General features: G+C 62.1%; 1 protein-coding gene across 1 annotated transcript in view; it reads left to right on the top strand.

Annotated features, from left to right (window-relative positions):
• Nucleotides 1–7,388: 7,388 nt before the first annotated feature.
• SH3BP2 (SH3 domain binding protein 2) overlaps nucleotides 7,389–7,639 on the top strand; it is a 35,004-nt gene continuing 34,753 nt past the window's right edge. The window contains exon 1 of the mRNA XM_068975186.1: nucleotides 7,389–7,466. The gene's annotated coding sequence lies outside the window, so the exon portion shown is untranslated. The remainder of the gene's footprint in view (nucleotides 7,467–7,639) is intronic.

Below are 7,639 nucleotides of genomic sequence, written 5' to 3'. Positions count from 1 at the left end.
TCCTTGGAATTTCCCAGGCAAGAATACTGGAGTGGCTTGCCATTTCCTTCTCCGGGGGATTTTCCTGACCCAGGGATCGAACCTGTGTCTCCTGCATTGGCAGACAGATTGTTTACCACTGAGCCACCAGAGAATCAAATACATGAATGTGTAGGGAAAAAATGCTGCTTTTACTTGCTGTTGGACATGGAAGTGCCATGAAAGAGTTTTATCTTCAAAAAGCAAAAAATGGTATCGTTTCCCATTTGTATTCATTTAATTACTAGTGAAGTTGCTGTTCAGTCACTCAGTCATGTCCGACCCTTTGCGACCCCATGGACTGCAGCACACCAGGCTTCCCTATCCGTCGCATTCTCCCGGAGCTTGCTCAAACTCATGTCCATTGAGTCAGTGATGCCGTCCAACCATCTCCTCCTCTGTCGTCCCCTTCTCCTGCCTTCAACCTTCCCCAGCATCAGGGTCTTTTCCAAGGAGTCCGTTCGTCACATCAGGTGGCCAAAGTATTGGAGCTTCAGCTTCAGCATCAATGGTTCCAGTGAATATTCAGGACTGATTTCCTTTAGGATGGACTGGTTGGGTCTCCTTGCAGTCCAAGAGGACTCTCAAGAGTCTTCTCCAGCACCTCTAGTGAAGCAGAACATGTTTAAACGTGTTCTTATTGGTCACATATAGTTCTTTTTGTATGAATTGCTACTTGTGCCCGTTTTCAACTAACGGTAGAAACTTGTAAATACCCCCCTTGTTAGTGCATGCGTTTTCCCCCGATTCCTTCCCAGTTTGTGGTTTTCCGTTCAATTTTGTTTATGGTGTTTTTGAAAGTCGCCTTCTGGGGTACGTCACTATATCTACTGGTTCTTGCCTTTATGTGCTCAAAAGCTGATTATTTCACCTTTCATGCTGTACCATCTCCATAGTATATAACCATCGACATTTTCATTTTAATACGTTTTGGTTTTTTTTTTTCCTTTGTGTTTCAAGCCTGTAGTCTCACTGAAACTTATGCTGGCATAAGACGTGCAGTAGGGTCTCTTTCTCCAATGATTAGCCAGGTATTCCAGCACTGTTGACAAGTGAGCTGAGATAAGCAGGCACAACTTTGCCCTTAATTTTTTGAAACAGAAAAAAAAAAAAAAAAAGGCAAGCCATGTGTTTCTGAGTGACTCCATGGGAGCAGCACACAGGCTCTGCAGCCAGATTGCTTGGCAAGAGCGAAAGGTCAAGGATGTGCCCCCCAAGCTGGGCCCGGTGCAGCCCCGCCTCACAGGCCGATCCCAGCTTCCCGGTGAGGCAGAGACCTCACGGACCCCCTTGGGCTGCACCTCCTCCCCCGACCCCAGGCCAGCCTGGCTGGGCACTGCTCAAAAGCTTGCTGTGGGTGGACCCTGTTCATCCCAAGGTCAGCGGTCAGAGGCGGGGTGCTGCAGGTAGGGCTCAGAAGCAGGCTGGACAGAGCCATCCTCAGCTACGGCCGTGGTGCTGGTCCGGGTTCCTGCCCCAAGGCTTCCGCTCAGCCCAGGGGAGGGGGGGGACAGGAGCACAGGAGGGCATCGTGGTGTCAGCATGCATTTCACAAAATGGGCTGATGAGCCAGACGGAGGCACATTTAATAGGGAAGTGACCCAGAGGCAGCACCTGGGGGGCTTCAAGTGGCCTAATGTAGCTTGGGGGACCCGCAGGAGTGGCAGTCGAAGCTAAAGTCCACTCCCGAGGATGGACAAGTGGAAGTGGGGAGAGAGTGGTACCCTGGGGTGCTGGGCTGGGCAGGGGCCTGCAGGTCTAGGGACATCCCCCCCGAACCAAGAGAGAGGCCCAGCCAGGTGCAGGTTCTGGGAACCTGGCAGGCAAATCCCTCCCTGGCTCCTGCCCAGGGAACCTGGTCTCACCTGCAGGGACAGGCCTAGGAGGGCCGAGTCCTCCCAGGGGTGCCCCCTCCTGGGATCCGCCCAAGCTTCCCCTCCCTCCTCCCACCTCTGGTCCAGGGGTCTTCACATCCACAGCAGCCACCTCACTGCCTCTCATCTCAGCCCATCAGCCCAGTGTCCACTGCTGGCCGGGGAAGGGCCAGCTAGCCCCCTCCTTGGGCTGGTCACAGGGGGCCCCAGGGGTGGGGTGGGGGTGACGTGAGGCCTTCGCATACTGAGGGCCACAGCTTCCCCTTCCCAAACCTCACGCGGGCTTCCCCTTCCCGACCCCAGCGCCTTCCTGGAGGTCACGTGGCCCGGGGGTGGGGGTAGGGCCCGGGCAAGGGCTGCCAGGACCCGAGGCTTTGGGAAGAAGCCGGGCAGAGAAAGGTTCTGTGTACAAACACCCGCCTCCTCCCCACCTCCAGGGCGGAAGCAGACTCAGAATAGAACAGGTCGCTTTCAAGTTCCAAATCAGGCACCGGGGGCTGCGGGCAGGCGTGTTTGGATGTAAAAATAGAAACACCCGTGTGCGTGGGCCGGCCTCCTCCACCCACAGTGTGGGGGGTGGGTGCTGGTGTTCTGAAATAGATCTTGCTAATGGGACTGCCTGACCCCGTTGGGGAGAAAATTTACCCAAACAGACCCCTCCGAGAGCGGAGGCTGCCGCTGATCCGGGCAGGGGGTACTGATGGGGACCTTCGTCAAGGTTCAGCCCAGCAGGCAGCAGGATGAGGAGCACTGGCCGGCCTTCGAGCTGGCGTCACAGCCCATGACTCACTTTCCTCCTGCCCCAGGCTGTGTGCAGACTGTGCCCCTGCCCGGAAGACCCCTCCCAGGTCATCAGGCCCAGCTCAGGACCCCTCTGACCAACGGGCAGCGGACGCTGACCCACGCTCTCAGGCCAGGCCTGCACTGGGCAGGAGGGCAGGGTGGTGGGCAAGGGGATGCAGGCCCTGCCCTCTCAGGGCTCACAGTGGGCCACCCGGCTGGAAGCCCACAGCTTGGCCCCCACCCACCGAGGGCAGCCCCCGAGCAGGATCCTGTGCTGGAGCCCAGCACTGACCGAGAGGGCCCAGTCTAGGGGGATTGTGAGAGAGTACAGGAGTTCTGTGCAGTGTGGTGGATGGGCACCCGGGCAGGCAGCAGTGTGGGGGACCCAGAGGCCTCCTGGGGCGGGGAGCCTGAGCTGAGTCTCAGGAGTGATGCAGGGTGGGGCAGGGGGCACAGAGGGGAGACCAGCTCAGGAACTCTCGCTCGGAGTCCGGAGGAGTCGCCTCATCTCTAGCCCGGCTCTCCGCCATCCTGGGAGCCACCCGCCACTGCCCCCCTCTCTGGTCCTGGCGTCCACTCTGCCGCTCCCCCTTGGTTCCAACAAAGGCACAGGACCCCCACCTCCTGCACAGGGCAGGGCAGTGCCACAGAGCACTGGGGCTGGGGCTGGGGTTCAGAGGGAGCCAACAGAGGTCCAGTGGCATAGACGCAGCCCTGGCCCTGGCCCTGACCCTGGCCCGGAGCGGCCTGCCAAGGGGTTCAGAGCCTCCCCCCCCACAGCCAGCCTGGAGAGGAGCGGCTGGGAACACCTTGAGTGTCGGCCCTGGGGCTGGGATGGGCCAGAAGGCTGAAGCTTCCAGGGGCCTCTGGACACGGGGGCCAGCTGGGCAGCTCTGCCTAAACCTGCCGTTTCCTTGGGGCTGCCCCTTGAGACCTTGGTCTGTTCTTTCACCAGCCTCTTAGCGAGCATCTATTCCGTGCCCGGAAGGCACCAGTGCCCTGGGGACGCAGCCACAGCAAGTACAAAGATGCGTGGGTACAAAGCGGGGTGTGGGGAAGGGGCAGGAGGGCAGAGGACAGCCTTACACAAGTGAGGGGTGTCTAAGGGCATGATAGGGAAACACAGGAGTCTGGGATCGCAGCAATCCAGGAGTAGGTAGCAGGAAGCCCAGAGGCCCTGAGACGGGCCGTGCTTCGAGTGGGAAACAGTGAGGGAAGGGCGGAACGGTATGGGCATGTGCCCCTGGGGAGGGCTCAGGGTCCAGCACGGAGAGGTGGCATGAGCGGACATGGGGTTACACGCTGCTGGTGTGACCGCAGACACTGCCAGGCAGGGGCCGGGAAGATGAGGGGAGGGCAAGGTGCAGGATTCGGGGTGCACTTTGCAGATAGAGCTGTCAGGACTGCCAGACAGACGGCTGGCCAGCATGGCTCAGCGGTCACTGAGAAGGAGAAGCTGGGAAATGAGGTGCTTACGGATCTGTTAAGCCTGTGATATTTAGAGGCACCAGGGAGAGCCGGTGGGTGGGCCATGGGCCGTGAGCCTGGGTGTGCAGTCGGCACAGAGGCCAGTGGTGACTCTGGGCCTGCTCGGGGCTCACCAGGTGCTATGTACAACCCAGGGCTTCTGGGAAGGCGATGAGCCCTAGACTGGCAACAGTCTGTGCCCTTCCCATCAGGGTCTTAGCAGGGTCCTATCTCCCCACCCCCAGCCACCTCTGAATGTGCTGGGCTCTGGCACTGCCCAGCAACTCAGTACCCTAGTGGTGGGCGTGGCAGGCGGCAGGTCCAACTCTTGGGCCATTGTCCCGAGAATCTGGTTCAAGGGTCACCTGTGTGCCTTTAGGCTGGACTTGCTCTGCAGAGACCCTCCACACCTCAGCCAGGGGTCCTTGCCTCACCTCTGCTCACCTGCCTGCACGCCCTCCCCCAGAGATGAGACCCTCCTCCTCACCCACACCAGACCTGCCAGCTCCAGTGGGAACCCCTGGGTGCCTAGCTCTCCTTGCCTCTGCCCCCCGTAGTCTGCAGTTCCTGACTTGACAGACCGCACCGAGCTGCCCCCGCATCCTAACCAGGGTGTCCTCCCCACACGGGGGCTGGGGCTGGGCTGGGGAGGTGGGCAAGAACCAGGCAATGTGACTTGTCGGGTTCTCTCCAAGAGGCAGCTGGGCTCGCATTCCCATTTGAAGTGGACTTGCATCGTTGGGTGCTAACCCTCTGGGGCACGTGGTCCGTCCACACTGTCTGCAGTGACACTGACAGTGAGGCCTCTTCGTCCTGGTCTGCCCTGTCTCCCTGGAGCTTGGCATCTGAAGCCAGCCCCCACCTGCCCTGCGCTGTGACCGGGCTCTGGCTGGAGGCACTGACATCCGGCTTTGCTCCACTGTCCCAGCCTCTGTTCGCCTCCCCAGCCAACCGCCCCGAGACACAGCGGCACGGTGGAGTCTGCTCGTGTGTCCCTCTTCCCTCCCATGGGCCACAGGCTGTGGAATTCCCAGCAGCATCTCGGGTACCCAGGGTTCCCCGCCCAGGGTCTGCTGGACCAGGCACCAGGGAGCACGTGCGTCCAGCCTCGAAGCAGTGAGCACTCTGTCAGGGACTCCCCGGCCTCTTCCACCGAAAGCCCTGTTCCAGGAGTGAGGGACCACGTAGGGTGCTAGCGGTGAGCCCGGCCACTTCCATGGCAGCCTCTGTGGGCCGGGACGGACAGGCAAGCAGGGTCTTTGGGGCCCAAGTCCAGCCCTGAGGGTGGGCCAGGCTGAGCGAGTGTCTGTCAACCCTGGGGCCTGAAGGGCTAGGGTGTGGGAAGCTCTGCTTGCCCCCATCTTCCACCAGAACTCCCTGGCCACCTCTCCAGTAGACAGGCCCCTCCTGGTCTCACAGAAGAAACTGAGGCCCTGCTGACTGGACACTCCCCCTGCCTCCAGCTGCTCCTCTTGGGGGTATGTCCTTCTCCAGTGCCCCCCTCGGTCCTGGTCTTTCCCCAGTGGGCACAGCCCCTTGGTTCTGGCCTTTCCCACTTCCCCCCACTCAGTTATCTCCTCTGACTCTGAGCGTGCTCTGCAGCCAAGGTCGGTCTTCCTGGGGCCCGGGACCCGTTCGCTGCTCTGGGACAAGTGGACACTGACAGGGCCCACGTTCTGTCCAGCTGCCAGCTCTGCGCACCCCCACAGCCTGGGTATGCCTCCTCCAGGCTCCGAGGGACCTCGGCCTCAGCATGACCACATCCAGTGCCTGGCTGTCCCCCGCCCTGCCTGGTTCGGAGTATCTGGCCCAGTCCCTGCCATGGCTGCCTTGCTGGACACTGGCCCTTGGTGCCCAGCGCAGCACAGAGGGGCAGGCCCGGGCCTCCCCTGTGGACAGGGTTCAGCCTCTGCGGGCTGGCCTTCTGTTCTCCGCTCCAGTCCCTTTAGCCCATAGCCAGGCCCTGTCCTTCCCCTGCCCACAATTTCCTAAGCTCTGGGACCAGGGACCCCACCCACTCCACCTCATCGTGTCTGAGCCATGCACCCCTGCCCTGCCTGGGAAGGCTCTAGCCCCCCTAAGCCTGCTGGCCTTGCTCCCTCTCCCAAGAACACATTCACTCTCTCTCTACCCCCTATACTGCCCCTTGGGGCTCCTCTCAGGAAGTCATCTCCTCCCAGAAAGCCCCTTTCCCTACAAGATCTGACAAGCCCCCTTTCGCCTAGGCCCTCTCCCCTTAAACAGGGTAAGCTTGGTCTAAAACTGGGTTTGTGTCTCGTGGTTGTGGGGAAGGGCCTTGCTTGGGAGCCTCCCAGGAGGTAAAACACGAAGCGCATTTACTGTTTTCTGGGCCTCCCAGTCCTGGAACAAGACCCCTGGATCCTGGGAGTCCAGACCCGCTACAAGATCTGTGTCCCGGCTTGGAAGTGGCTGAAAAGTGCCCTTCGAGACTCTTCTGGAACAAGGGCAAGATTCCAGAGGTTTGGTTCCCAGCAAGCCCTTTTCTGCCCCGGTGGGTGAGGGGGCTGGGGGTAGGGGATCATGACGGGGCCCTGCCCCTCCTCCTGCAGGATCAGGATCATTGGGTTCGGGGGAGGGGGCAGCGCCGTCCCCAGTGGAGCCATGAGGGGCCCCTGGGCAGGACACACACATGCATTTACTGCGCATCTGTTGTGTGAGGTGTGGGGATGGCGTCCACACCCGCAGCCAACCCCGCAGCCTTCTCGCCTCGGGAACAGAAGTGGGGAAAGATGGGGGTTTCCCGGGCTCTGAGGTCGTGACTCAAACCCTGCACCCAACCCTGCACCCAACCTTGAACCCCGAGACCCGCTAGCTGCGCGCGGAGACCTCCAGACGGCAAAAGGAGTCGGTGGGGTGGGCCCGGAGAGCCAGCGGAGGCGGGGCCGAGATCGCGGGGAGGGGAGTGAAGGCGGGCCGTAGACCTGCCCGGAGTCTGGGGAGGTGGCGCTGGGTGAGGGTAGGACCAGGTAGAGGGGCGGGGCCTGGAGGACAGGGACGGGGCGGGGCCAGATCAAAGGGGCACGAGTCATGGGCGGGGCCATGTCGAAGGGGCGGGCACGAGCCGGGGCGGGGCCAGACAGAAGGGGCGGGGCCGAGAGGACAGGGACCGGACGAGGAGCCTGAGCGGGCGGGGCGGGGCGCCGGGGCGGGGCGCCGGGGCGGGGCCAGACAGAAGGGGCGGGCAGAGTTCCTGGCCGGACCCGGCTCGTGGCTACCTGCCCGGCGGGCGGGAGCTCCTGGCGGCCTAGCCGGGAGCCGCCGCAGGCACGCAGGGCGCGCGGGCTGGGAGCAGAGCCTCGGCAGGTAAGGCACGGCGGCGGGGCGCAGGCGGGCGGGGCGCGATCGCGTCTCCCGTGCTGGCTGGAGACTCCGGGACCGGGGTTCTCGCCAGAGAGCGGGCGGGGGCCGGTCAGTTCCAGCGCGCGCCAGGCCCGGCGGCCGGCGCCACGCTCCCCGAGGAAGCGCCCGAGTTCGGG

This window comes from Capricornis sumatraensis, chromosome 7, assembly GCF_032405125.1.
Source record: "Capricornis sumatraensis isolate serow.1 chromosome 7, serow.2, whole genome shotgun sequence".
In the NCBI taxonomy this organism is placed as follows: domain Eukaryota; kingdom Metazoa; phylum Chordata; class Mammalia; order Artiodactyla; family Bovidae; genus Capricornis; species Capricornis sumatraensis.
Note: the sequence above shows the minus strand (reverse complement) of the source record. Positions and strands in the feature narration are given on the sequence as shown.